This window comes from Notechis scutatus, chromosome 2, assembly GCF_049901735.1.
Source record: "Notechis scutatus isolate UNSWTSFEM ecotype Mainland chromosome 2, rNotScu1.2, whole genome shotgun sequence".
Classification (NCBI taxonomy): Eukaryota; Metazoa; Chordata; class Lepidosauria; order Squamata; family Elapidae; genus Notechis; species Notechis scutatus.
The window spans coordinates 65,927,487-65,954,917 of NC_142010.1; the positions used below are offsets into that span (position 1 = coordinate 65,927,487).

General features: G+C 38.3%; 1 protein-coding gene and 1 long non-coding RNA gene across 3 annotated transcripts in view; both read left to right on the forward strand.

The window, feature by feature from the left end:
- CACNA2D2 (calcium voltage-gated channel auxiliary subunit alpha2delta 2) overlaps positions 1-27,431 on the forward strand; it is a 681,501-nt gene that overhangs the window by 215,846 nt on the left and 438,224 nt on the right. The gene's annotated exons all lie outside the window — the stretch shown is intronic.
- Positions 5,245-9,299, forward strand: LOC148132053 (uncharacterized). Its single transcript, XR_015747280.1, has 2 exons — positions 5,245-5,308; positions 7,429-9,299. It is a non-coding gene; the product is annotated as an uncharacterized LOC148132053 (long non-coding RNA).

Genomic DNA, 27,431 nt, shown 5'->3' on the forward strand with positions numbered 1-27,431 from the left:
TCCAAAGTAATATAATCTGAATCATCATTTGCCCCTTGATTCTGGGTTGATTTGTTCAATCAGCCTTTTTTTTTTTGTTGAAGTTATTTTTTCTCTGTGTGCAGGTGTTTCTCTGTGGTATTTTACAAGTATTTTCCATCACCAATGTTCAAAAATGTGAATATTCTTTCTGCAGGTTCCGAAACCAGGAAAGACATCTTGAAGTTCTTCTAAGCCGCTTCCTTTTCCTCACTTATAGATAGAAATCTTGCTACACAAAAGCAGACTTTCACCATTAAACATACACTTTGAGAACTCCTAGGGAGGAGCCATTTTAGCTTCACACACTACATTTTTCTGTCTCTTCCTTCTCTGGGATGCAGTCTCTCCCTCCTGGAAATCCTGACTACATTTCATCACACTTTCTATCCTGTTTCTTCAAAGTCCAACTTTCACTTCCATTGAGCATCATAGGGCACAGTGCTTGAACTCTAGTGATCTTTCTAGGTATAGATATATCTAGGCATCTTTTTAAAGGCCTTCATGGCTGCTGTAGCAAGTGCTAGTATGTGATCTATTTCTTGATGTTTGCTCTTTTATTATTGATGGTTGATTGTAAAGGGTAGAATCTATCCACCATTTCAGTATCTTCATTATCAGTTCTCAGTCAGGTTGTTGTGCCTGTTGTTATTAATTTGATATATTTTATATTTAATTTTTGTCCTGTTTTATCATTACATTTCTTAAGTTTTAGTATTAGACTGCAGATCCTTTGCATTTTCAGCTATAAGTGTAGTGTCCTCAGGGCAGCATAATTTATTGATGTTTCTTCCTCTAATATTAAAATCACACTCCTCTTCCAACCAGCGCCTCTATATTCAGCATATAGATTGAATAAATAAGGGGTTGTATACAGGTTTGTTGCACTCCTTTGCCAATCTGGAGCTATCCTGTTTTGCCATCTGTGTATTGTGGCTTCTTGACCTGTATAAAGCTTTCGCATGAGAACAATAAGATGTTCTGGAATTCCCATTTTTCTAAGCCCATTCAACACCTTCACATGATCAGTACAATTTTAAGTCTCTCTTTAATCAATTAAAATATTGAGGGATTTAAAAAAATGTTCTTTGCCTTTCTCAATTACCCAGAATGTGTCAGCAATAATGACTCATGTTCCTTGGCCTCTAAGCGGTTTACAGAGTCAGCATATTGCCCTCAACAATTTGGGTCCTCATTTTACCCACCTTGGAAGGATAGAAGGTTGAGTAAACCTTGAGCGCAATACCTTTCCTCCTTTTACACGTGCTAAGTAATAAACAGTTTGATCTTCTGACTCAAAGTATGTAATCCCAGTTCATCTGAAGTTGCTGGTACCTAAGATGTCAATATGTAGTTGCTTCATTTCATCTTTTACCGTTTGAGATTTCCCATGTTCACGCTTCTTATGTTTCATGTTCCTACTATCATTCTAATAGCATTGGATTTTCTTTTCCTGTAGGGCAACATCAACTGGATGTTCCAAAGGCTCTAGTCAAACTGTCAGTATTGCAAAAGATCCTCAGGTCCTCCTCAGTAGCATGTTGAGTCCAACCTGAGGGGCCTGCCATCCGGAACTATATTGTGAATCATTTGATATGGCTTATTCATGGGACTTTCTTAGTAAACTATTGAAGTGGTTTACCATTTGGCCTTTCTTACTAGGGTATGAAAAAATGCCTTTCTCATTTTCACTAAAGTGACATTTCACCTCCAGCATCTTCGTATGTGACTGTTGCCCCATGGTTGGTGCCTGTTTGCTTTAGCTGGGCAACTGGGGTGACCTTCATGCCTTTGGTGACCCTGCTAGCATACTACTGGCATAAACTCCTGACATTCTTTTCTCATCTCTCTCATCTATGTAAGGGTAGTAGGACTTGGGGGAGGGGGGATTGTGAAAAAAAGGGAATAAAAAGAATTGTTTACATAGTAGGACTTGGGGGAGGGGGGATTGTGGGGAAAAAAAGGAATAAAAAAAATTGTTTACTACTCTGATCAAGACTCCCACTGTCCCAAATTTATCTGGGCTGAGTTCCTCAGATTCAGTCTGGTCTGTCTCTTTTGCCTTAAAGTAGAGGAGCTGTGTGTGTTTAGTACATTTAAATGCCACCTGCTCCATCAGCAGATCTAACCTTCTTAAATAAATAGCACAGATATCATCATGATAATAAAAACACAGTCAAATATGTAAAATATTGAAAACATTAAAAGAGATTAAAAGGCCGGAGAAATTAAATGTAGAACTGATCTGTAAAAAGAAGGAAGCCAATTTCAACTCCACTTGGCAATTTGTACCATAAAATGAACCCTGACACAGAGAAAACAAATTTAATTGTTGGTATCAAGTATATGATGGGACTCATGATAGGACTCGCAAAATACTGCATTAATGTTGAAGGTGGAGTCAGAAGGCAATCACAAGCATTGAAATTATTTCAGGGGTAATCTAGGACTTTAAAGAGATGTCGCTTGCCATTCCTGCTGCTGCATCCTGAGCCAGCTGCTGATTTTGGGCAGCTTTAATGGACTACCTAACCAACTATGTACTACAGTAGTCTGATTGTCAGTTTACCAGGACATGACTCACGAAAGCCAGGATTGTCCTTGCAGAAGAACAGCCAAGTTATTTATTAGATAACTGTGTTTGAAGTCCTTTCTCACTCCAGCTGTTCCACATCTTTCCACTTTCACTGCTGTAATGGCTAACCTGATTTTAAAAGCGTAGTGCAACACCGCTGTGAAAATGTTTTTTTTTTTTTAATTTGGCTCCTTTTTTCTTTCAACTTCTGTGCTTATTGAGGGGGAAAGTACACTGCTCAAAAAAATAAAGGGAACACAAAAATAAGACATCCTAGATCTGAATGAATGAAATATTCTTATTAAATACTTTGTTCATTACATAGTTGAATGTGCTGACAATAAAATCACACAAAAATTATCAATGGAAATCAAATTTAGCAACCCATGGAGGCCTGGATTTGGAGTTACACTCAAAATTAAAGTGGAAAAAAACACTACAGGCTGACCCAACTTTGAGGTAATGTCCTTCAAACAAGTCAAAATGAGACTCAGTAATGTGTGTGGCCTCCACATGCCTGTATGACCTCCCAAGAACACCTGGGCATGCTCCTGATGAGGTGGCAGATGGTCTCCTGAGGGATCTCCTCCCACACCTGGACTAAAGCACCCCCCAACTCCTGGACAGTCTGTGGTGCAACGTGGCATTGGTGGATGGAGCGAGACATGATGTCCCAGATGTGCTCAATTGGATTCAGGTCTGGGGAATGGGAGGTCCACTCCATAGCATCAATGCCTTCGTCTTGCAGGAACTGCTGACACACTCCAGCCACATGAGGTCTAGCATTGTCTTGCATTAGGAGGAACCCAGGGCCAATCGCACCAGCATATGGTCTCACAAGGGGTCTGAGGATCTCATCTCGGTACCTAATGGCAGTCAGGCTACCTCTGGGGAGCACATGGAGGGCTGTGCGGCCCCCTAAAGAAATGCCACCCCACTGCCAAACCGGTCATGCTGGAGGATGTTGCAGGCAGCAGAACATTCTCCATGGCGTCTCCAGACCCTGTCACGTCTGTCACATGTGCTCAGTGTGAACCTGCTTTCATTTGTGAAGAGCACAGGGCGCCAGTGGCGAATTTGCCAATCTTGGTGTTCTCTGGCAAATGCCAAACGTCCTGCACAGTGTTGGGCTGTAAGCGCAACCCCCACCTGTGGATGTCGGGCCCTCATACCACCCTCATGGAGTCTGTTTCTGACCGTTTGAGCAGCCACATGCACATTTGTGGCCCGCTGGAGGTAATTTTGCAGGGCTCCTGCAGTGCTCCTCCTGTCCCTCCTTGCACAAAGGCGGAAGTAGTGGTCCTGATGCTGGGTTGTTGCCCTCCTACGGCCTCCTCCACGTCTCCTGATGTACTGGCCTGTCTCCTGGTAACGCCTCCATGCTCTGGACACAACGCTGACAGACTCAACAAACCTTCTTGCCACAGCTCGCATTGATGTGCCATCCTAGATGAGCTGCACTACCCCAGCCACTTGTGTGGGTTGTAGACTCCATCTCATGCTACCATTAGAGTGAAAGCACCACCAGCATTCAAAAGTGACCAAACCATCAGCCAGAAAGCATAGGAACTGAGAAGTGGTCTGTGGTCACCACCTGCAGAACCACTCCTTTATGGGGGATGTCTTGCTAACTGCCTATGCTTTCCACCTGTTGTCTCTTCCATTTGCACAACAGCATGTGAAATTGATTGTCAGTCAGTGTTGCTCCCTAAGTGGACAGTTTGATTTCACAGAAGTGTGATTGACTTTGAGTTACATTGTGTTGTTTAAGTGTTCCCTTTATTTTTTTGACCAGTATATATTATTCCCCCCTTTTCAATAACAAAATGTTATTGTTGAATGCTGGAAAGGATATTTCAAAACATAAGAATTGTCTTGGAAAATAGTTTCTGGATTTCGTATAATTAATTAGTAACATCTGTGATTATTCTGCCAAATCTTCATGAATTTTTAAAGCTTCTAAAATGTATAGTTTCTGTCTGTCTGTGCACATGTGTGGAATATTTATACTGTTTAGTCCAGAATTTCTGTACATTACCAACCCAGAACTGATTTTATGGCAAAATACCCACCTTAAAGAACAGGGATTGTTATCCCATCAAAATGGAAGCTGTAACTGGAGCACTTTGAGAGGCAATTTCACAGTTCACCAAAAGGTAAATGTGTTGCTCTATTTTAAAATGCAGAAATGTGTGAGCCTATATTTGAGGAATTATGTGGGAAAGAAACTGTTTTTTACCCCATTATATATTTGCACTGACTTTGATGCTGGCCTGCTTATTTAATTGTGCTGTGCCTTAACATAATACAATTGTGTTGGAAATAGTAATTTAGCTTATCAGACTAAAAATAATGGAGAGAGCAGCAGTAATATAAACCACCAGTACTTCTGCTTTTGATTAGGTGGGAGTATCTCTTAGGCAGACTGAAATTTTCTTGAATGTTAAGTGGTTCTCGCTCTGTTTTTAGTTCCTCAAACCCAAGTGGTTGAAACTGGACCGATGTTTGCAGCCCTTAAGAATCAAGCCAGATTTTGTGGTTGTTAGAATCAAGTGATGATATTTAAATGATCAAGATGCAAAATAAGAGGTTTGTGCATCATTTAAAATTATGTAGAAAGAAGACTTGAACAAGAATAATTCTCAGAACATCTGTTATGTATGAGGCTGTCCTTGAAGAGCACTTGGAAGCTATAACTGATCCAAATACAGTAGTGTGAGTAGATATGGGAACATTATGGCACACTCATGTAACACTGTTGCTTTGCTAGCTATGCTAGTTACCAGTAGGCTTCCAGGTACAAATCAGATGCTGGTTGTTTTATGGCCTTTTATGGAATAAGATTTTGTTATTTATGGGACTATCTTTCTACAATTAATCCTGGTCATTTGATAAGGTCAGACAGGATGGGTATGGTCCAGGTCCTATTATTTAAACATTTGGTGGGGCCTGGGGTGGCATGTCTTCTTTGATAGTCTGCCTTTCTTATGCTACAGGGGGCCATAATTCTGTTTGCCTTAAGATCCCAAAGGCCTCTAATGCCACCACTAACTCTAGACATTAGCTAAATATGATGGCGGTATTAGACCCATCTTTATTGGCCTTTGGAATTGTTTCTCATTGTTTAAATTTGTCTCTAGCGCAATAGTTTTTATTATTTAATGTTTTTTATTAATATTAAAAATTGTTTTCTCCCATCTTGCCTTGGGGGCAACTGCTTTTACTGCTGTTTGTTGTTTTTAACTCTGTGCATCCCCTCACACACACACCATGCACATTGATTGGGTGGCTTTATAGATAATCCTTGACTTACATCCACAACTGGCATCAGAATTTCCATTGCTAAGTGATGCAATCAATAACTGAGTCATCATATGACTATACCCTGTCTTACCTTTTTGTTTTTTGGCCTTGGGCATTAAGCAAATCTGGTTTAATTCACTTTGACTTTGCTTATTGGGAGCTGGCGGGGATGCTCGCAAATTGTGATAACACAATAGGGGCTCTACAATTGTTGTAAATAATTGCCAAGTGCCTAAATCACAATCACATAACCAACAAGAATAGGGCTGTCAAACTCCCGGCCCACAAGCCAGATGTGTCATGTGTTGGCCATGCCCACACCCAGTTTAGTGAAAGGGGAAAAAGTCCTGATATGTCATATGATGTTGTCATGATTGCATGAGTTTGACACCCCTGAACAAGAAGCTGTCTTCTTCTTTGATACCCTGCTTTTACCATATCTAACTTGTTGAAATTTGGTTTTGTTTCAGAACAGTGGGTTATGCAGATTGTACCTTATAAGTACCACTCTGAATTACAGGTGCTTGAGGAATTTAATCCGCTCACATTTAGTACTAAGTAAACTGACTCATTTTTGCAGCTACTCTTGAAAGCCAACTAGTGTTGCACATTACAGTGTCATAGATATTAGTGTACATCTACGTGGGTTAAATAGATGTGGATTGTTGGAAGGAGAGACATTTAAATACAGTGCAACCTTTCTTTTATTACAGGGGACTACAGTGGTAAGCCATATTAGGTGAGAACCCTACCTGCATAAGTTTAGTGGATGTAGATTATGTATGAATTATGTTTTCTTCATTCAGATAGAAGAGAAAGCAATATTTTTCTTCTTAGTATTTTGAATCTTGGAGACAGCTCTTCTATTACTCAGTGTGTATTTATGCAGTTCCCAGCCTGCTACACATTAGTTCACTCAACAATAGAAATGAAAATTGGTCTCTTCTGCTGAGTCCTTGCATTAAAATCCCACACAGTCTAAGCTGGAGAAAAACAACATTTAAAGGTATAATCTCCCTGCTTTGTTAATTAATAGTGACAATTCATTCCTTTCTCCACTTCTTTAATTGCTGTTTTGTTGTTTTTGTTTTAATTATATTTTTAATTTACTCCTAATCAAATTGTGGCTTGTTGTCTCTCTGTGTTTATTTAATTATTTTGTTAGCTTATGTGCCCATGAGTGTGTGTGGACTGCTGTATGCTTCCCTCTGGGTTTCTCTCAATGCTTTCCCTCCCACCTCTTCCTGGACTCGATCCACTAATCCAATTTGAATCTAGTCTCTGAGGTCTGAAATTCTAATTTACAGATTGCAGTGGGAGTTGAACAATGCGAATACCAAGAATTTATTGTCTAATCTAATCAGGAGGAATCAGACGCCTGTAACAAGTCTATCAAAGCTGCGTGGGACCCTTTCACTAAACAGTATATCCAGCCTTCTAATAACGCTAAAGCGATTTAGGGTTTCATGTCTATTTAGGGTTTCATGTGTAATTCATACAGATTAGCTTGCATGTTTTCCTTTCTTTTGCAGGACATGCTTGGCAGAAGCATAGCCCACTTTGCTTTTGAAACTCCATAAACAGCCTCATATTCTGCAAAGGATTATCCAGATGTTAGAGGATTAGATTTCTGCTGAGTCCTCAAATGGCATGGGTTTTGCATTCTGTATCCCTACCCCCACCCCACCCACCGTGCTATGGTTTCTGACACTGTGCTTTCATAGCACTAAGTCTGATTTGAAATTAACTTTGGAAATTGGGTATCCACCTCCTTGGAAATGCTGAAACCTTAAAAATTGGATATTTGATCCCTTTGGAAATGGCAGGTGGAGATTGCAGTAATCTTGATTTCAGGGCTGGATGAAGGGAAAAAGTAATTTCCCTGCACGGATGCTCTAGATAGTCTTGTTGGGAGCGGTGGAAGAGTATGCAGTTGCTGTGAAACTGGTCCTCCTCAGTAATTATCTAAAAAGGATGACTGCTGAAAAGGAAATGCTACCGGACGTATCATCTTTGATCTGAAGTATTCTAATTACATCGTTAATATCAATTTTTTTAACCTGCTGTACTGATATGATGCATTGACTTTTCATACAGTTGTATTACAGATAATTTCTGGCTACCCAATCTACAGCGTTCTCAAATGCCTCAGGGTTAAGCTGTGAGCCATCCTCACCAAGCACCAGAGCAATCAGCCTCCAACCAGCCTCACCAGAAGGCTAAAAGGGTGGGAGGCCTCTCAGACCTCAAGTTTGGAAGCTGTTGAAAATGGTTGGGGCAAAAACTGAGAAAGGGACACTGCCAAGATCCCATCCAATGACAGCATTTGAGAAATGCCCACTCACACTCTGACACATTGGGACAGGCAGGTGCCCTTGGGAAGATGTAGCTCCACAAATAACTTGGCCCTGTGCCTCATAGGACTTTAAAGGTACAGGTAGTCCTCAACTTACAACTACAGTTGAGCCCAAAATTTCTGTTACTATGCAAGACAGTTAAGTGATTTTTGCCCCATTTTATGACCTTTCTTGCCATGGTTGTTAAGTGAATTACTGGTTAAGTTAGTATGGTTGTTAAGTAAATCTGACTTCCCCATTGAGTTTGCTTGTCAGAAAATCACAAAATGTGATCACGTGACACTGGAAATGTCATAAACGCCAGTTGCCAAATATCCCAATTTTGATCACATGAGCATGCAGACGCTGCAACAGTTGTAAGTGTGAAAAACGGTCATGATTCATTTTTTTCAGTGCCATTATAACTAAATGAATGGTCACTAAACAAATGGTTGTAAATTGAGGATTACCTGCAGTAACCACATTATTGAACTGAATTGCACCTGGAAAGCAATTAAGAGTCAGTGTAGCACTCGCGTAAGTTGGATGAACCATGGGTCACCCAGAACTGTGTGTCTGGACCAATTGCAAATTGTGAATAGTCGTTAAGGGAAGTTATACACAGAATGCATTGTAATAATTGAAATGGGAGATGGCTAAGGCACAAGTGCCTAGGTGTAAGGCCTCCTGATTTAGGAATGTGTGTAATTGGCACACAGATGAATTTGTGCAAATGCCCTCTAGCCCATGGCTGATCTTCTAATAAGAGCTGTGAAACTACAAGGACTGCCAATTTGTGCACCAAACCTGTCAGGGAAGTATTAACCCATTCAGAGTTAAGGATGTCAATACTCCTGGCCCTGACCCTGAGGGACCAACAAACTACAACTACTCCACCCCAGATTGAGTAGTTATTTCCCATCCAGATTCTTAGAGGCTCCATGCACTGAGCAAGAACCTGAACAACATCTCTTACAAAGATGTATATCATCAGCATACTTTGCACATTTACAGTGTCAATTGTATATTGTTTTTTGGTTTGTTTAATAAAGCATGAATGAAACAAATTTTGGCCTAATATTAGGTGCAGGTGTAGCCTCTTTATTTTTCTTTGAAAAACGAATGTTTCTGGAGAAGATGCAGCTGAGGATCTGGTACATGAGCTTTAGCTGTAGGTTTTCTCTTAAACAATGGGCTTAAGTCAACATAAACCCATAGCTTGTTATTCCTGATATTATTGGGTGGCTCTTGATACTTAGGCAGTCTTCAGAATATAACTTTTAAGTTCCTATAGTCCAAAGATTTGTTTCTTTTATGCATAGTCCTTAGACTAAATGGACTAAAACATGTAGATAGACATCTATTTAAGGGGATTGAAGCACTTGATGAGCAGAGACCCCTGCAGTCAACACATTTGTAGATGAGTATTTTATAGGTCACCTAGGATGCTTTTCAGCTTTGGCCTTGAAGAGCAGACTCAAGGCATTAACCACCTAAGGAGATGCATATTGTCTCTATGTTTGTACATTTGACTGTGAGCCCTTAAGGCATTCCCAAATAAAGAGAGATGTTGTTGGAAAATGAATAAGCAAATGAAGAGTAGCTAGAGTATATGCTAGAGTGTAAGCCCCAGGCAGTCTTAAAATTGCTGCCCATTATCAGCATATCTTAAAATGCTATTTGTTTAGGCTCAGTATGGTATTTAGGAGTTAGAATAAAACTTTGTGGACTGGGGAAACTTTTGAGCTGGCTGCAAGTGTGAAAGAAGCCTAACTAGAGGAGGAAGCTGAAATCAGCTTGACCAAATAATGCTATCCAGATTTTTAAGAGGAGCAATAAATAAGAATCAACAAATGAAGAGACATATTTTCTGTGCCTTGCCTCAATCTCACCAACACCCCTTAGTTTTGAGAGTGTGTACCTGGTGGTCATTTATCATTGTCAAGAAATTGTTGAATTCTTTCTATGTATATCATTCATTTTGTTGCATTATGATTTTTTTGCCTGAATAAACATGGTATGAGTTTTGTCCAAAGTAGAGTAACTGTGCCTAGAGGCAGGCATTGTATATCTTGCATCTAGATTTCATGTGTCATTGCTCACAATTTCATGGTTTACCTGACAACTATAGGCAGCTTTCATTTGAGTGTTGTAGAGTCATCAAATTGTTCCATGGGAGAATGGAGACTATCTGCTTCAAAGATTGAGAGGTAACTATTTCCTAGTTTGATCCTTCTCTATTGTGGCTGATTAAATTTGCTAGAGGGGGGTCTACTAGTGGGGTTTGCTTAAATATATTCTTATAATAGTTAAATAAATGGTAAAAAAAAGTCCTGCATTTATGTGACCCTGACTCTGGATTTTTTTTTCTAATTTATCTTTTATAGGCAAGATATTAGAGTTCATAATGCTTACTAGCTAATTTCATGAAACCTTGGCCTAATTTCAGAACTCCTCCCTAAAACACTGTCAAGTCAAATTCCCAGTGAGCAGTACTTTGAATAGATTAACAGGAGCTATTAGGAAAACGAGACAAATGACTAATAAAGTCTTGCCCTTGCAAGTTTGGGAGTTGGATGTCATCAATATGCCCGTGGTATCAAATTTTATCGTTTCTTTGTGCGTGGAATCAAAGAGACCAAGAACTTTTATCTGAAAGCAACAATAAGCTGAATAGAGACTATAAAAACTTGAGCCTTAATGTAGTACTAGTCAGTAGACAAACTGAACTGGAGAGCAAAGGCAGCTTCCACCTCATGGAAGTTACCATTCAGTTTCCAACTGAATGGTATTCTTAAATGTCTCTACTGGAAGAGAAGAGGAAAGCATTACTACACACTGTCCATATTCGTTTATTTAGCTGTTGCAATTTTTGTTAGGACACTTCTCATGACTCCTGTGAAGCTGCTCTTGAAAATGTAGTGGACTGAGTGCTTCTAGGTGTCCAGTTTTTGGGTCATGTTACACAAATTTAGGGCTTTTATACTCATTTTCTGTTTCACAAATGAAGATAATTCATTCTCCAACAAGTTTTGATTGCATTGGGTCAGTTACTTGGAACCTTGACAATAAATATATGTGTTCCAGGATAAATGTTGCAGGATCCAATCCAAATATTTACAATATGTAGAACAGCACAGTGCATGTATTCTGTAGAGAGAGAAGTTCCCTGATAATGAATTCTAATGTGAGCCCCCCAAAAGAATAAACCTTTAGTCCTGGTGACCGACAGAGATTGGATCTTGCATCATTTTCTGATTGTATAGCAATTCAAGGTACTAACATTAGAATATCTGAAGGATATCTTGAGTTCTTTACGAAAAGTATAGTATTTGTCTGATGCCTGCATAGCCCTTCCCAAAAGTGGAGGTGGTAGAGAGAACGTAGGTTTTGCAAGAGCTTAAAGCATTCTTTTTGTCCCTTGACCTCCCCCTCTATAACTGAGCTCAGTTTGAGTTTGTTCCTTCCTATGTAGTCTGTCCCCCAAACTAGTAGAAATTGCACATCCCATCCTAAACCATCAAGCTGGCTGTTCCTCATACCACAACTACTTAAAGGAAACATTTTCACTAACCCTGTAGCTGGCATTTTTATATGTTGCTATTATAGTTCTTGTTTATGCTTTCTCCAACCTATTGCGTTAATTGCTCTCTTAGCAAGGATGCAAAACTGAATAGCCAGTCATTCTAACTTGTTAATTCTATGTTTGTGTCCTTTCAGTACTCCAGCTTAGTTATTCCATTCTATTGATCTAACTAAACATACTTTGCCCATTTCTCTTACCCAAAACCCTATTTTTGGTTCATTTCTTTCTCTTCCTATGAACGATCTTGATACATATTGCTAATGTATTTTTAACCAATGCATAACAGTAATCTGCTACAGTTTGTTACTAGACCTGTTGTAAACTGTAAATTTTTATTAGCTTAAGGATGCATAAGAGTCTCAACCAGTTTACGTTTAAAGTAGGGACTTGATTTCATGTCTGGTCCATCTTTTTTTCATTACTCACATAAATTTTAGAAATAGCTGTCATTTCCTTATGCAGTGGCAAGTAGAACCATTTGTAGCTGCTAAAAACAGTGATAAACAACTTGTTTTGCTTTCCTCAGCATGTATATTCCTATCCAATTATCATGAGCTGCCAGCATCACGATACCAAATTAGTTGGATCATCAAATCTGGAATTGTCAGGTTCCTCACAACTAAGCAGTAGCCTTGATGCCCTAAACTAAATAGAGTTGGATTTTTTTTTTCAGAGAGAGCATCATATTTAACAAACAGCTGAGATTTTCTTTGGGTTTATTTATTTATTTATTTATTTATTTGTTTGTTTGCTTATTTGTTTGTTTTATTTTTCAGGAGGGGGGAATAATTTTGGAAATGCTTCTCTGAATATTCTCTAGCATATTGATTTATTTATTTAGCATATTTATATAGCCACCCATTTCATATGGAAGTGACTCTGGGCAGATACAACTCTTAATTAAAAACAATAAGTACATAAAATATCGCAATTTAAAAACAAGAGAGGATGGTTTTAACTACAGTAAGGGAACCATCGCAAAATCTCCCTAGTCCCTTGGGACTCCTAGGTTTGATAATATAGGGATTTGCAAGATATTGAGAAAGATGGAGCTAATCTCACTTCTGGAGGAATAAGTTCCACAAGATAGGTGACATTGCAGAGAAGGCCAACCTTCTGGGCCCTGCAAATGTAATTTCCTAGTAGACAGCATCTGCAGCATTCCTTCTCTGCTGGTTATAATAGGACAGACAAATGTGATTGGGGGAGATGAACTATCAGATAACTCCATGCTATGAAGGGCTTTGAATTGGACCTGGAAGCAAGCTGGTAACCATTGCAGCTTGTGGAGTAGTGATGTGATTTGTACCATTCTAGGGGGGGACACATAACTGCCTGTGCCATTGCATTTTGCACCAGCTGCAGCTTCTCAGCAATTCCATGTAGAGCACATTGCAACCAACAATCACTTTTTCCCAGTGTCCCAGGATGTCATCAGATCTGAGCTACAATGGAAAAAAGTGGTGCTAGGCATCCAACATAAGATCCTCAAACAATTATCAAAATGAAAGCACAATAACATTACAATTGAAACAGTAAAGCTGTAAAGAGTTGGGTTTTTTATTTTAAACAAAAACAATAACAAATAATAATGAACTTTATATTCCTATAGCTCATTGTTTGTCAATCTTGACAACTTTAAGTTGTGTAGACTTCCCAAAATTCCCCAGCCAGCATTATATATAAATGTAAATGAGAAATTGAACCATATTATGACATAATGTTCTATGTGAAATAAGGCAATCTGTTCTCTTAATTATATTTTTGGTTAGCCAGGAATTGACCTCTTTTCTGCTAGCTTTATTCATTTGTTTTTTTGTATGTGTGGACATATTGAAATATAGCATAAGGAAAAATGAAGACAATACCTTCTTTTCCTTTGACACCTGAACCGCTAAAGAAGAGAACATAATTTTATCCTTAGGGAAAAGAAATGATTTTTTTCTTAAGTTATTTTATTTTTGTCTTTATGTTATGTAGTATACTGGCTAAAGGATTGGAACCAGGATTTATCTCTGCCCAACCAACCTCACAGGATTTTTTTTCCTAGGAAAAACAGCAGGAGGGAGCCTTATGTAAGCTGCCTTGAGTTTTGAATGAGATAGAACAGAAATGAAATCAAATAAATAAATAAAATCTCAGAAAGCAGTGATAACTCTATACTGGGTTCCCCAACTCTGGGCCATTGGAAACCGAACCATGCAAGCGGCAGGCGAGCACACAGATCTTTGTTGAGGTAATTCCCTGTTAGGAGAATGAGCGCATACAGGGAGACGTATAGAGAATAGTGTTTGAATAATACACACACAGCATACAGATACACTGTACAGTAAATGTAGGGTTTTACTTCCAGAAAGGTTTAAGCAAAGTTCAAAATAGGCAGTCCAAAGTCATTCACAGGTAAATCAGTCAGTTTTTCAATCCAGGGATAATTCAGTAACAAATTCCAGTGTCAAAAACAGTTCAGTATCAGACTTACATTAAATCCAGAAATATCAGTCAATTAGGAAAAATGGAGGAACGGCAATACTTTCCAACAGAAGGAAACAGAGAGACTCACTCAGACATACTCTCTTCTGAGACTAAGACTAAACAACCCAGGTTTCTGGCTGCATCTTATGGCCGTTTGAGTAACCACACCCAATTACAGTTTTTAGCATGCTCTTAAAGAGACAGTATTAAAATGTCTATCCTGGTTTATATATTTCTAACCCAAATAGCTGTTACATGATCCATATTCCTAACAATCTTTATTTGCGTATGTGCAGGATTAGGTTGTATGTGTGCAGCCATCTTGCTGGTGCCACTGCCAGTCCACAGATCCAAAATGGTTCCATCTGCTAAGGAAACTAAGACAGCCCACTCTCTCACTTTTTCTCATGCAATATTTCAGCACCCATTTATCATAAAGCAGAGACAAGGACTTTGTGACATGCAATACACGAACCTGAGTAGAGGGCTTTGTTTATCCATGCCCCCCAGAAGAGCTTTTCTGTCCTCCTTGAACACTTGATGTTTCCTCATAAGTAACATTGGAACAATGTGTGAAATCTGAACTGAGTACAAATCCACAGCTGACAATATGTAAATTGCACGTGCATGTGTGATCAAAAGCTGCAGATAACATTAAAGAGATTGTATCAGCTTAATGCAAGTTTAGCAGCAAAGTCTGTGATCTATAACAGCAATCCTTGTTAGCCAACAAACTTATTTAAACTGCTTGAAGTTGCTGTGTAAATCCTTAGCTCCTGGTTGAAAATACTCCTTGCTTGTGAGGGATTAGTGAAAAGCCAGTTTGCCTACCTTAATCACAGTTCTGTATTTTTCCCCCTTTATTTCCTGGTTGATTGAGCTAGTTCTAGTCTTTTGTATGCCTAATAAAATATAATTAAAAAGACAATTTTAAACAGATAGGCAAGACAGATTAGTAACTTTGGAACTCAGTCTTTGGAATGCTCATTTTGGGAAGCTACTTTTGATCACAATAGTTTCATAAGCCCAGCTCTGTAAATTACTTTCCTTGCCGGGGATCCATAATCAGTAGGACTGAAATACAAGTGATGCTGGAGAGTTGTGATAGGTTATCCTATTTCTTTGGGGGTGGGATTATTTAAAACAACTGTGTGTGCCTAGGCACCTTGGTACAGCAGTGATAAAATGCACAATGTGAAGTTACAACATAAGATCTGTTCCTAATGTTTTTATATGTGATGTCTAGATGCAAACATGAAATTACAACACCTGGGTCATAATGCAGGCTGTGTCATCTTGCCATGTGGTTAGGAATAGTTACCTATGTTGGTGTATATTTCATTGCATATGAGTTGGATACTCCTTTGCAGATCTCAAAGTAGCCATTTTGAAAGAAGAAATTTTATCAGCTCAGCTGAGCAGGAGTGACTGAATCCAATACATCAGGTGTGTTAAGCTCATGTTGTCATAGCAGCATCACATGACATATCAGCACTTTTCCCCCCTTCACTAAACAGGGTGTGGGTGTGGCCAACATGTGATGCATTTGGCCCGCATGACAGAAGTTTGATAACCTTGCAATACATCAAAAGCAGTTGAATGTATTAAGTTGTCTTAAATCTAATTGTAAAGATTACTTATATTGGTCTAGATAGAGGTATTGGTTCAGTCCAAGAACAATAGACATTAAGATTTGAAAATTTGCAAGAAATGCTCTCCTGTTTTTTTGCACTCAACGCCTAATAACTAAACTAAACTGTTTCTGGCTAGTCTTTATTCTATCTCTGCATTCATCAGCTGTCAAACCTGGGGTATAATACTATCCATGTTAATTGTACCATTTCAGATTTATTCTCCAGTATTATGACTAGCCTTAGGCATCACCAAAATCCTCAGAAACTTAGAATGAAGCAACTTCTTTGCCATTTCCTTGAACCTGATGAATTGAGGGTACAGTTCTGTTCAATTTATTATCGCAAGAGTGATGAATCTTTGTGGCTTATGGAATTGTTCCTCCAAGTACTCTTCCTTGTTTAACTGAATGCATCTGGGTTTATGTGTGAAGAGGAGATTCTTCTTCCTATTTGATCAATACTTAATCTTTTGTTTCCTTGGGTGCATGGTTCACTATGCATGAGGATGGGAAAGTTCAGTAGTTAACTTGCAATTCTCAAACTTTCTCGACATCGTTGTCATGCGTTGTCAAGGTAGAAACTTCAAAGTAAGGGAAAGCCTAGCTCAAAGCAGAGGATGAGTCTCTGATAAATGGAGCAATTGCACCTTAAAGTACAACTAAAAAGCATGTTCTTTCATCTGTGGCAAGTTTGTCATGCATTTTGAATGCGTTTTGAAAACATTGGAGCTTGACATTTTATTTTGTAACAAAATTTATGCCCCAACTATTTCCATACATGTTGGACAACTGTAGCTGAACTCACAGCCTTCAGTATCTGAATCAGTTAACTGGACTGAAGCAGAGGGAGATGCTTGGATGGCAACATTGGTTGCCTGATAAGTTGTTGGTTGGATCCATTCCTATCTTGACTGCTGTAATCCAAGCAAAACGTCCTATAATGGCTGGTGGCTATGGTTTATCTTCCATTACTTATAGCAATGTGGACATGCATGGGGGCCACAGTTTAGTTTTACCAACAGCTTGATATTGTTTTCTTAATCATCTCTCCTTGGTCACTTAATTTTCATCACATTTTGATGGCACATCTGTCAAATGCAAGCCAATTTGGTTTTCAACTTGATTATGATATTCAACCTTCATTTGTATAATTATTCCAGATGGTCAAGATCTGGAATAGATAAGAGTATTATGTTCAATTGTTTCTATTAATTATCAAGCATTCACTACTAGACATATGGGAGGGTGTTGACTGAAAGTGTTTGTGTTGCTCACTGGGTTCATTCATTTTCAGCAGACAAATTTAAGAGGTTGATGATAGTGGCAAGCTAATTGGTTCCTGGCTCATACAGTAATAAGTTTTACTTTGTGAGTCCAAGATGCCAAATAGCTCCAAATTCTTTTTCATTGTAGGTATGTCAGTTTGCCCTTTGACTGTCTGATTGTAGATTTGATGCAACATAATGAGTGTAGGATGTGTTCACTAATAATATTCAGTGGACTCTAAAACCTAGGAAAACAATTAGCTAAACATAAAGCAAAAAGGATTGTTATCTGCCGTAAGATTTAACCAATGCAAATATTGTTAGCTGCTAGCTTATTAGTCATCAGTTCTAATCAAAATCCATAAAAAGGCATGTTATTGATTTTGCTATCCATGGTTATAAAGCATATCTTTGGTTACTATGTGGAAAGTGTAGGTGGTGAAGTGAATGGGCTTGACTGATTGAAATGAGATCAATAAATTATATGCAGACAAAAGGCACTTACAGTTAGATTGCACTGAATCTCCCTGTAATTTTAGAAACATTTTAAGAACAGAAATATGCTGATAATTATTTAAATTGTACTCAGATCCTTGAATTCTCCCCCTCCCAAGTAACAGCATTTCAGTGCTTGTCCGGATGAGTGCTAATTTTCTCAAATGAAAAGCTTTATTAAACATGCCAGCCACTGCTTTAGTAATATTTAGAATGCCAATTAATTTTATTACATTGTCAGCCCAAGAAGCTTCAACAACAAGGATCCTTTGATCAGTTCAAGAGTGCTTATTTACTATTGCCCTGTACAAAAAAGTTTTAGGCTAAGGTTAGACTGTACATTTTCTTCTTGACAATGAAAATGATAGAGCTTGATTTGTTTGGGAATCTCAAAATGTCATCCTCCTGGGTAGGGAGCATAAGACTGCAAGAGGCAGCACTGCTCCTTTCTTCATATGGTACATTCACCATTTGTTGAAGAGGAAGAATTATCTCAGCCACTGCTTTCTCTCTTTGTGTTAGAAATACAAGGAGGAAGTAGCTGCTATGGCATAGACAATAACATTGCTGAGATGAGAAGCATTTTTCAAGTGCAGAGTGCCCATAGAAGTATTGTAGTCATGGCTCTCCCAGAAGCTTTCTCCTTGCAGGAAGAGAAGGAAGCATGAATAGTGTTAGAAGTTACTGAATCCAAAGAGCCAGGACCAACACTGGGAAAAGCCAGCCTCACAACCTCTCTGTGTCATTTTTCCTTAGATTTCAACCCATCATTTTAGAGCAGCCTCTGAGCTTGCAGGAAGGAACAGAAACTCAATACCAAAAGATGGAAAGGCATGGAAGTGGTAGGTGTGACCAAAAAAAAAAAAAAAAAAAAGGTTCTGTAGTAATAATGCTCTATTCAGAAGTTGTTACTCCTTCCCAACCCTGCATTCAAGACAAAAGAGTACTTTTATACTGCCATTTCTATTCTCACTATTTCTCTCAAAGCGCTTGGAAACCATAAAATGTAAGGGTTAGAAGGTAACTAGTCCAATCCATTATTACAGCATCTCTAACAGATGATCATCTAGCATCACAGATGATCATTGAGCATCACCTCTAGCAAAGGAGAATCCATCTTTTGTTGTGGAATTCTGTTCCAATGCTGAACACCTCAAAAGAATAGAAGATTGTCCTCATGAGCTTCCAAAAACTTACTTCTTTGTAATTTAAATCCTTTTTTTTTTTAATTCTGGGACAAATCTGAGCAGTCTTCTCCACAGCAGCCCTTCAGAAACTATCACACTTGCTATCTTCTCATCTCCAGCTTGGCAGCACAAAGTAACAACAGCCAATGTAACAACAGCCAATGTATCCCTAATACTGTGTAACGGAATGAGCTCCTGTTACTTGTCCCAGCTTCTGCCAACCTAGCAGTTCGAAAGCATTTAAAAATGCAAGTAGAAAATAACCAATCATCAACACCCCAATCAAACAAGTAAAAGGGCACACACAATCAGGCACCATATAAATACCACACACAATAGCCCAAAGTGCTAACTCTGCTAGAAAGAAATTCCCTGAGGATGGGCTCTAGCATGAGTCTGAATGCTTGGAAGACTAAACCACTGGTCCCAGTGGTAGATCCAGATTGGATCCTGCAACACTATTGTTTGTCAATGTCCTCCTTCAAATGCAGAACTGTATCCAGTACTCTAGATGCAGTCTCAACAGAATATAGAGCAATTATTTTTTATTTTGATCTTGGCACTACATTTTTAGCAGCCTAAATTGCATTTGCTTTGATTATTTTTTTTTGCAGTTGCATCATACTTTTGGTCCATATTCAGCTTATGGGGTACCATGTCACCCAAATCTTGTCACATGTACCATTGCCCAGCATTTTCTCCATCCTGTATATATATCCTAGATGTTTCCCATCAAAATATAGGATTTTACATTCTTTCTATTGAAATTCACCTCTCTATTGTTCTAGCTTATCTCATCTCTCTATTGTTCCATCTTATTCAAATTCTTTTTAAAAATTGATGCTGTCCCTCTAAAGAGTTTGCCAAACTTCCTGTCTTTCTGATACCTGTAGTTAAATGTCATTTATTACAATATCATGATATATTTTGCTGAACGTTTTGCAATAATCTAAGTATGTTATGTCCACTGCATTCTTGCAAACAGCTAAACCGATCAGTGTCAAAAAAGAAGATTCTTGATTAAATTATGTTGCCTCTTGTCAAGCAATTTTTTTGGGGGGAAAGAATGCTGGAAAATTGCCTTCTTAATAAACCAGTTCTATACTTGTCTTCAAGAGACACGGTGACTGACTGGCTAAGTCGCTGAACTTGTCGTTCAGAAAGGTTGGCAGTTTGGTGGTTCGAATCCCTAGCACCGCATAATGGAGTGAGCTCCCGTTACTTGTCCCAACTTCTGCCAACCTAGCAGTTCTAAAGCATGTAAAAATGCAAGTAGAAAAATAGGGACCACTTTGGTGGGAAGGTAACAGCATTCCATGCACCTTCGGTGTTTAGTCATGCCAGCCACATGACCATGGAAATGTCTTCGGACAGTGCTGGCTCTTCGGCTTTGTAACAGAGATGAGCACCGCCCCTAGAGCTGGAAATGACCAGCACATATGTGTGAGGGGAACCTTTACCTTTATATTGTCTTCATTTCTCTGAACCCTGAAACCCAGAGAACACCACAAGCTAGACTGTTCTTGTCTTTTCCTTGCAGCTGACTAATAGGAGAGTGGAAAGAACATAATCCAACCATTGTCCAATCCACCCACCCATCCCAATCTGTTACCCTGGGTTACAATAACAATCCCTTGGGCAAAAAAAAAGAAATGAATTGCAAAAACTCCACTGCCTTCAGCTCTGTGTTTTACAAATTTTTGCATTATCTGAAAGGTTGACGTGATGGGGAACAATGGAAGGGAAGGTAGATTGAAAAAATATGAAGCATGGTATTGACCTCCTGAAAGAAACTTTTCCTTATTGCCAATTCCTTTCTTGCAACGCACAAGCTATATACTAGAGTTTCCTAGTTTCTTCTACACGATGAAGGAAATATATAATAGTGCCATTGTAGAGTACTGCTCGTAATCCTTTGAATGATGGCCACATGTAGAATTTGGGGAGCATACTGTGAGCCTTCTTACAAAACAGTTGTCTTGGTTTTTCTGGATACAAGTGACCCATTTACCAGAATATGAATCAATGAGGTTGCTTCCCCACCCTGTCACTTCCGTGATTTTTTAAAATTATTTCGTCTTATATTTGTCTTTTTTTTTCTGAGTAGATATGCACACCTGTAAAGCAAATAATCAACAGTGTACTTAGTAGCAATTATTTATCTATATGGGAACTACTAAGGCGTTATTATAAATATAATGTCAACCCTAAAGGGAACCTGGTTGAGGCCATGTTTAAGACTTCAGGGTTGCCACAGGGAAGAAGAAGGGGCAGGGAGTGGGGAAATAGCTAGCCGGAGATTTGTAGTCAAAACAAGAAGTTTTCCTGTGGGAACCGACATTCCAATAGGTGGGAAAGGAGGAGTAATCAAGCAATTGGCTAGCACCTCAATTGGACAATGTGACTGAGGACTTGAGGGAAGGGGGAACTTTTACCTTTTAATTAGATGAAAACCGTGGGAACCTTCAGAGTCAACTTTCACCAGTTGTGCCAATATGATATATTCCAATAAATCGTTCCTTGAGAAATCTACCTGCCTCAGAGTTCTGCTTTCTTTGGGTGCATTACTTGGAATGCTGACATATAAATTATATTCTGCTTTGCATCACAGTATCTTCTATATTTAAAAAAAAACAACTAAAATAAATGAGGTAGGGCAGGAGCAAGACATGTGATTGGGTAGGAGAAGGAGGGGAATAAATGAGATCAAGTCTTCTCCATTACTATATGTTATTTGCACAAATCTTTAGTGATTGTAGTGTTCTACTGCCCAAACAAAATTTGGGTCTGGATATCTCTAGATAATACTCCTCTGGCACCCTGACAAAGGTTTGTAAACATATTCATGGCTGCTGACATTTTTCAAGGCGGCAAATAACAGAAACACCTCTGATTCTATTGATTTCACATTGTGTAGTCCTGTAGCTATTTATTGTGTCTGGCAGCATCTGAAAGGATATGAAATTTTCAAACCAGAATGCATGCCCAAAAAATATGTATTGAAATGCCGAGCAATTTGTTGCAGTTAATGGTTTTACTACAGTGAGTTTTGGAGACTAAGAAGAGATATATTTCTTTGTATATACAACATGTAGCATTACTTAACTAGAAACTCTGATATGTAGGCAGATTCCCATCCTTCTGTTTTGAAATTATTTCTGGTCAGAAAGTAATCTCCAAAGCAAAAGGATGTGGAATCCGCCTATGTGCCACAGATTCTGGTTGAGTAAATACTACATACGATGTATAGAATGGAATTCTTCTTACTCCCCACATTAATCATCTGGTGATTCTTTGAGGATGCTTTTTTTTTCTAGACAGGTTCAATAGATATCTAAGTTCTTCTAGTTTGATCCAATATGTACCATATGACATCTTGATGGCTGCTGCTGTTGAGGCTAAGCAAAAACATTGATTGAATGATTATTACAGAAGGGAGCTCACTAATTTCCTTAATCCCCAGCGCAGGAGAAACTCTGGAGTTCTTTTCTGCAGCTGAAATTTATATTGCTTGCACAAGTGGGTGAGTGCCCATGAGAAGCAGAGGAAGATTTGATTTTCCTATAGCTTGATTCCTATTCATCCTGTAGCCCTCCCAAACTGCCCACTTTACTAATTTAGCAAATGGATAAGGCTATCCATCCACCACAGTTAACTTTAGGCAGTGAAGCAGAATAAAAATGCAAATACAATTATCAAAATCCATTACCACAGGGGGAAAAAAAGATAAAGTCAAGGCCCCATGCAAATTGCACATCCATAGGTCAAAAACAACTGTGCCAGTTCCATTTAACATCCTGGCCCAGTGACCGAGCACCTTCTAAAACATTTCCCCTCATTTCTAATCCTGTCCTTTTCTGTCTGAAAAGAAATTGGGCTGCATGTGTGCATGTGTAACAGAAGTGGAAATGCAAGGATTTTTAAAAAAAGTTTCCTGTGATTAGAATTTTATGAAGAGTCACATAGAAAGTTGCATTTTAATCCCAGATTGTCCTAAAGTCCCCCATTTTGAGATTTTAGTAGCAGAATTAATGTTTGTGAGGGTCTTTATGCAAATTGTTTACATTCAGATGCCATAGTCCAAGGTGTGGAACCAACCTGTCTGAGGTTTATGCTCTGAATTTTTCAGATTTATTTATTTTATTTAGTATATGGCATTTACAGAAATTATGTGATCACAGATATACAAATTTAGTTTAAATAAAGCATCAGCATGTGTGTGTGTGTGTGTGTGTGTGTGTGAGTACATATGTGTATGTGTGTGTATACACACAAAATACAATAATGGACATAATAAATTAAGATAAAACCATAATAAGATTACCATAATATGGAGCCATAGAATTACAATGGGATAGAGATTATAATTCTAAAGTATCTAAAGGAGATCTTTAGATACTTGAGTAATGAAGTAAAACAGTAAATAATGCTTAAATTAAGGATAACTTACATTTTTACTACTACTTCCACTTAGGTATGTGAACCCAAATACAATGATTCAATGCCAAAATTATTAATTGAGGATTGTGATACCTCAATACAAGTGGTGGGTTTTTTGTTTTTTTGGGGGGGTATTTGCATTACAATATTGGATCCAAGTATTTAAAGGAGAGAGTGCATCACAGCACATATTTCATCATTTGATCCTTCAGCAGATGCCCAGGTGCTCCTCAATAGATTACAGAGTTTATCTGGCACGAAGTCTTTTTTTAAAAATCTGTCCTTTTTAGACAGAATAGCCAATTACCAAATTAAATTTTTCAGATAGGTTCATTAAATTATTCAATGTGTTTAAATGTTATTGGTAAAGCTAGTGAAAACCTGGTGAAATTGTACTTTACTATACTGAATTTTCTGTAGAAAAACTGGGTTTGCAGAAAAGGCATAAAAAACCACATTTGACTGTTAGCTGAACATCTGGTGCACTTTTACAAAGCCAGAATCACTAAAAGAAACATTAACTAGTAGAATTGCAAGGAATGCTCTGATAGGATTGAAGAAACCTGGGGAACATTTTATGTAGGAAGAAAGAGATTTTGCACAGTTGTACTATGTGGAATAAAAGGGGGGTTTAGAAATGTTCTTTGATTATCACCAAATGGAATGGAATACAACTTAAGAATTACTTTGAAGTATTGTGAAGGTCAAAATGACTGGATCAAACTGGAAAAAAAATAGTTATTTGAATGCAATATTTAAGTACATATATAAAAACAAGTCACATTAATTAGAAAGCAAAGTTGGGAATGAAGCTGATTCCCCCGATGCTTGACTTTTTGAGATAATATAGTCAATTTAAATGGAGGAGCTTTGGATATATTCTGGATAAGGTTATATTTCTCCCTTTCAACCAATCTTTTGAAGCTGATGTGTCGCAATTGCAACTCCCAGAATTCTCAGCTACAGTGCTTGGGATGTAATGCAGGTCTGTCAAACTCCTGGCCTGCGAGCCGGATGCATCACGCACCGGCCATGCCCACACCCGGTTTAGCAAAGGGGGAAAAAGTCCTGATATATGTCACATGATGCCGCTGTGACAACGTGAGTTTGGCAGCCCTGTTGTAGTGCCATAATTTTGAAAATAATTAGGTTTAGGGATAGGTGCTTTGAAAGTTAATAATGATTTCTATTTTAATGTGTTTTTTTAGTTCAGTGAAGATATGCAAACTACCAGGTATAGGAGTCCTAAAATAAGACTCAGTTACAACTCTTTCTTCAGTGTGATCTATATAGAAGTGCGTTGAAAAGAGTCACTGTTTTTACCTAGTTTAACTATATATCATGGGCATTGATATGGAAATTAATCAATTAAATAACATTTTTTAAATATGCCCTAAGGTATCAACTTCTGTCCCATTCTCCCTAGTAGTTATATTCCATTCTCTTGTACTAGCTATTTGTTGTAGCTACAGGTAATACTCATCTTATGACCTATCACTTAGCAAATATTCAAGGTGACAGTGGAACCCACAAATGGTACTAATGACCCAATTCCACAGTCTATATGGACCTATGGTTACATAGCCATATTTTGAGCGCTTGGCAACTGGCTAACATTTATAACCATTTGCAGGGCATAACACAGTCATCTGACTATGATTTACAATGTTTTTACTGGAAACTGGTCTTTACTTCCTCTTTCTGGAAAACCGCCCCAATAGCATACAATAGGTTTACTTAATAACTGCTACAATAACAGGTCCAGGCATGTGGTGACTTTATGATAGACAGCTATGACCAAAAATATCACCTATGGCCATAATGGGATCAATTATGGCCATAACTCAAGGACTGTTTATATATAAAAGCTATTACAGTCTGCCCAAGCTGACCAAAAGCATCAATTGCCTGAGATGAAAGAACTGATAAATCCATTTATTCCACATGCATAAGCCAAGAGGACCAGCTGCTGAAGAGACCTACTTAATATTGCTGACAGGATGTTTAGTACTACACGTAACAGATGAGGCTAGCTTAAGGGATGTGCAACACCCAGCAATTCCTTCCTAAAAGAATCAGAGTCACTGGGAGTTATTCTGTGCATAACCTTAATAGAGTAATAATATAACAGCCCAGAATCTCAGAAACTATTCTGAAAGGATGTTGCTGGAGCTGTTGCTTGAAGCAATTCTTTCAATTTATCTAAAGGAGAGGCTGCTCTTGAAATCTGCAATACTAACGGCTCTCGTTAACTTTGGACAAGCCTAGTAGAGACTTCATGCCTATTGATGACTATAAACCACAAAGTTATCATAGACTTCTCCCTTCCTCTTTGCCAGATCCTTTATTTTTGCTGATTTTATTAATTCATAGAGATTTTTTTTTTAAAGTTGAGCTTTCTAACCAAGGTGGCCTCCATGTATGCCAACATTCTCAGTGGTCTGCTTGGCAAATTCTGGGACTTGAAGAGCACAAAGTACCAAACATCATCTTAATTTTTTTCCCCAGGAATGTTTCAGCGCTAAACATAAAGAAGCCCTGATCCCTTTTCAAAATGCAAGATGGCTGGGAACTTCCTAAAAGCTTAGAGAAATGGCCAGCCTCTCACTAAGATACCTTACTAATTTTGCAAATAGGTAAACTTTTCCTGTGGCAACTATGTTGTGTGGTCATGTCTGCAGGACTCTATCAAAATTCTAAATGTGTCATTATTCAAATATAAAGATTTAAGTTTCCCACTTAAATCTGAATCTACTGCCTTTGTATTCTGTTAATGAATGAATGTTTAAAAAAATGATTCCTCAAAAAAAAAAAAAAAGACCAGAGATTTTATTTGTTATAACATTCAGTCAGTTTTGCCAAAATCAGCTGAAAACTTCAGTACTTTAACAAAGTGATCCTTTGAGATGCAGTCATTGGTATAGAGAGAAAAGAGAAGTGGAGTGAGCACACAGCCCTGGGGGGGTCCCTATGCTAATTGTACAGGTATCTGGTGTGATTTTACCTAGCTTCACCTGGTGCTTCCTGTCTATTAGAAAGTTTATGATCCACTTACAAGTGTGGTAAGACATGGATATATGATTTAGTTTAATGAGAATATTTGCAATTATGGTATTGAATGCCAAGCTGAAGTCTACAAAAAGAACCCTTGCATAGGTCCTTGGAGATTCAAGATGTTGTAGGATGTAGTGCAGAGCAACAACATCATCTGCCAATCTGTTTGCTCGGTAGGCAAATTGCAAAGGTTCTAGCAATGGATCCTTGATGGTTTTCAGGTGGGCCAGCACTAACCTTTCAAAGGTTTTCATAACTACCAATGTCAGAGCAACCGGTCTGTAGTCATTCAGTTCCTTGATTGGAGGGTTTCTTCAGCACTGGGATGATAGTAGAGAGTTTGAAGCAAGAAGGAACATAACACATTTCTAGTGTTTTATTAAAGATGAGGATGAAGATGGGGGCCAGTAGGTCAGCATAAGCTTTCAAGCAAGGAGTTGTGATTGGAATATTTTTATACTTGCTGGCTGGGCCTGATAGGGACTGTTATTCAATACATCCTTAGGGCCTCAATTAGAAAAGATGAGTTAGCTCCTCTCTTCATGATCTGCTTGTTCCAGATCCATAATTCTGAATGTGGGTGGATCCTTTGTGTTTTGAGTATTCAGGCTTGCTGGCCCAGTGCTGTGTGAAGTTTTTCTAATTATTCAGTTTAGAGTCTTTGGTTTCCCTGAGCAACCTGGAGAAAAAATTGCCAGAAATTTATTATGATTTGCAACCACTTTTCTTTTATTATCGTTGCCATTATAACTGCCTCTTTAAAAAGATGCAACAATTTCCTTTTCAGTCATATATTTTGGTCATTTGTACTTTATTTTAAAAATGTATTAGCTTTTAAAAATTTCCATTCTTTTAATGCCTTCACTTTATCTGATCCTCGCCACCATTCTCCCCCCCCCTCCATTAGAAAGCAGATTGAAAAGTTTATGAACTTCATTTGCAATGGTGCTAATTCTTTATGTCTCTTTGCTTTCATCCTCTAAAAGGTAGGATTTTTTTTATGCTGATGAAAGGAAACAGTCTTAAATCAGCATGAAATTCATATTTATTCATATACAGTATTGGAT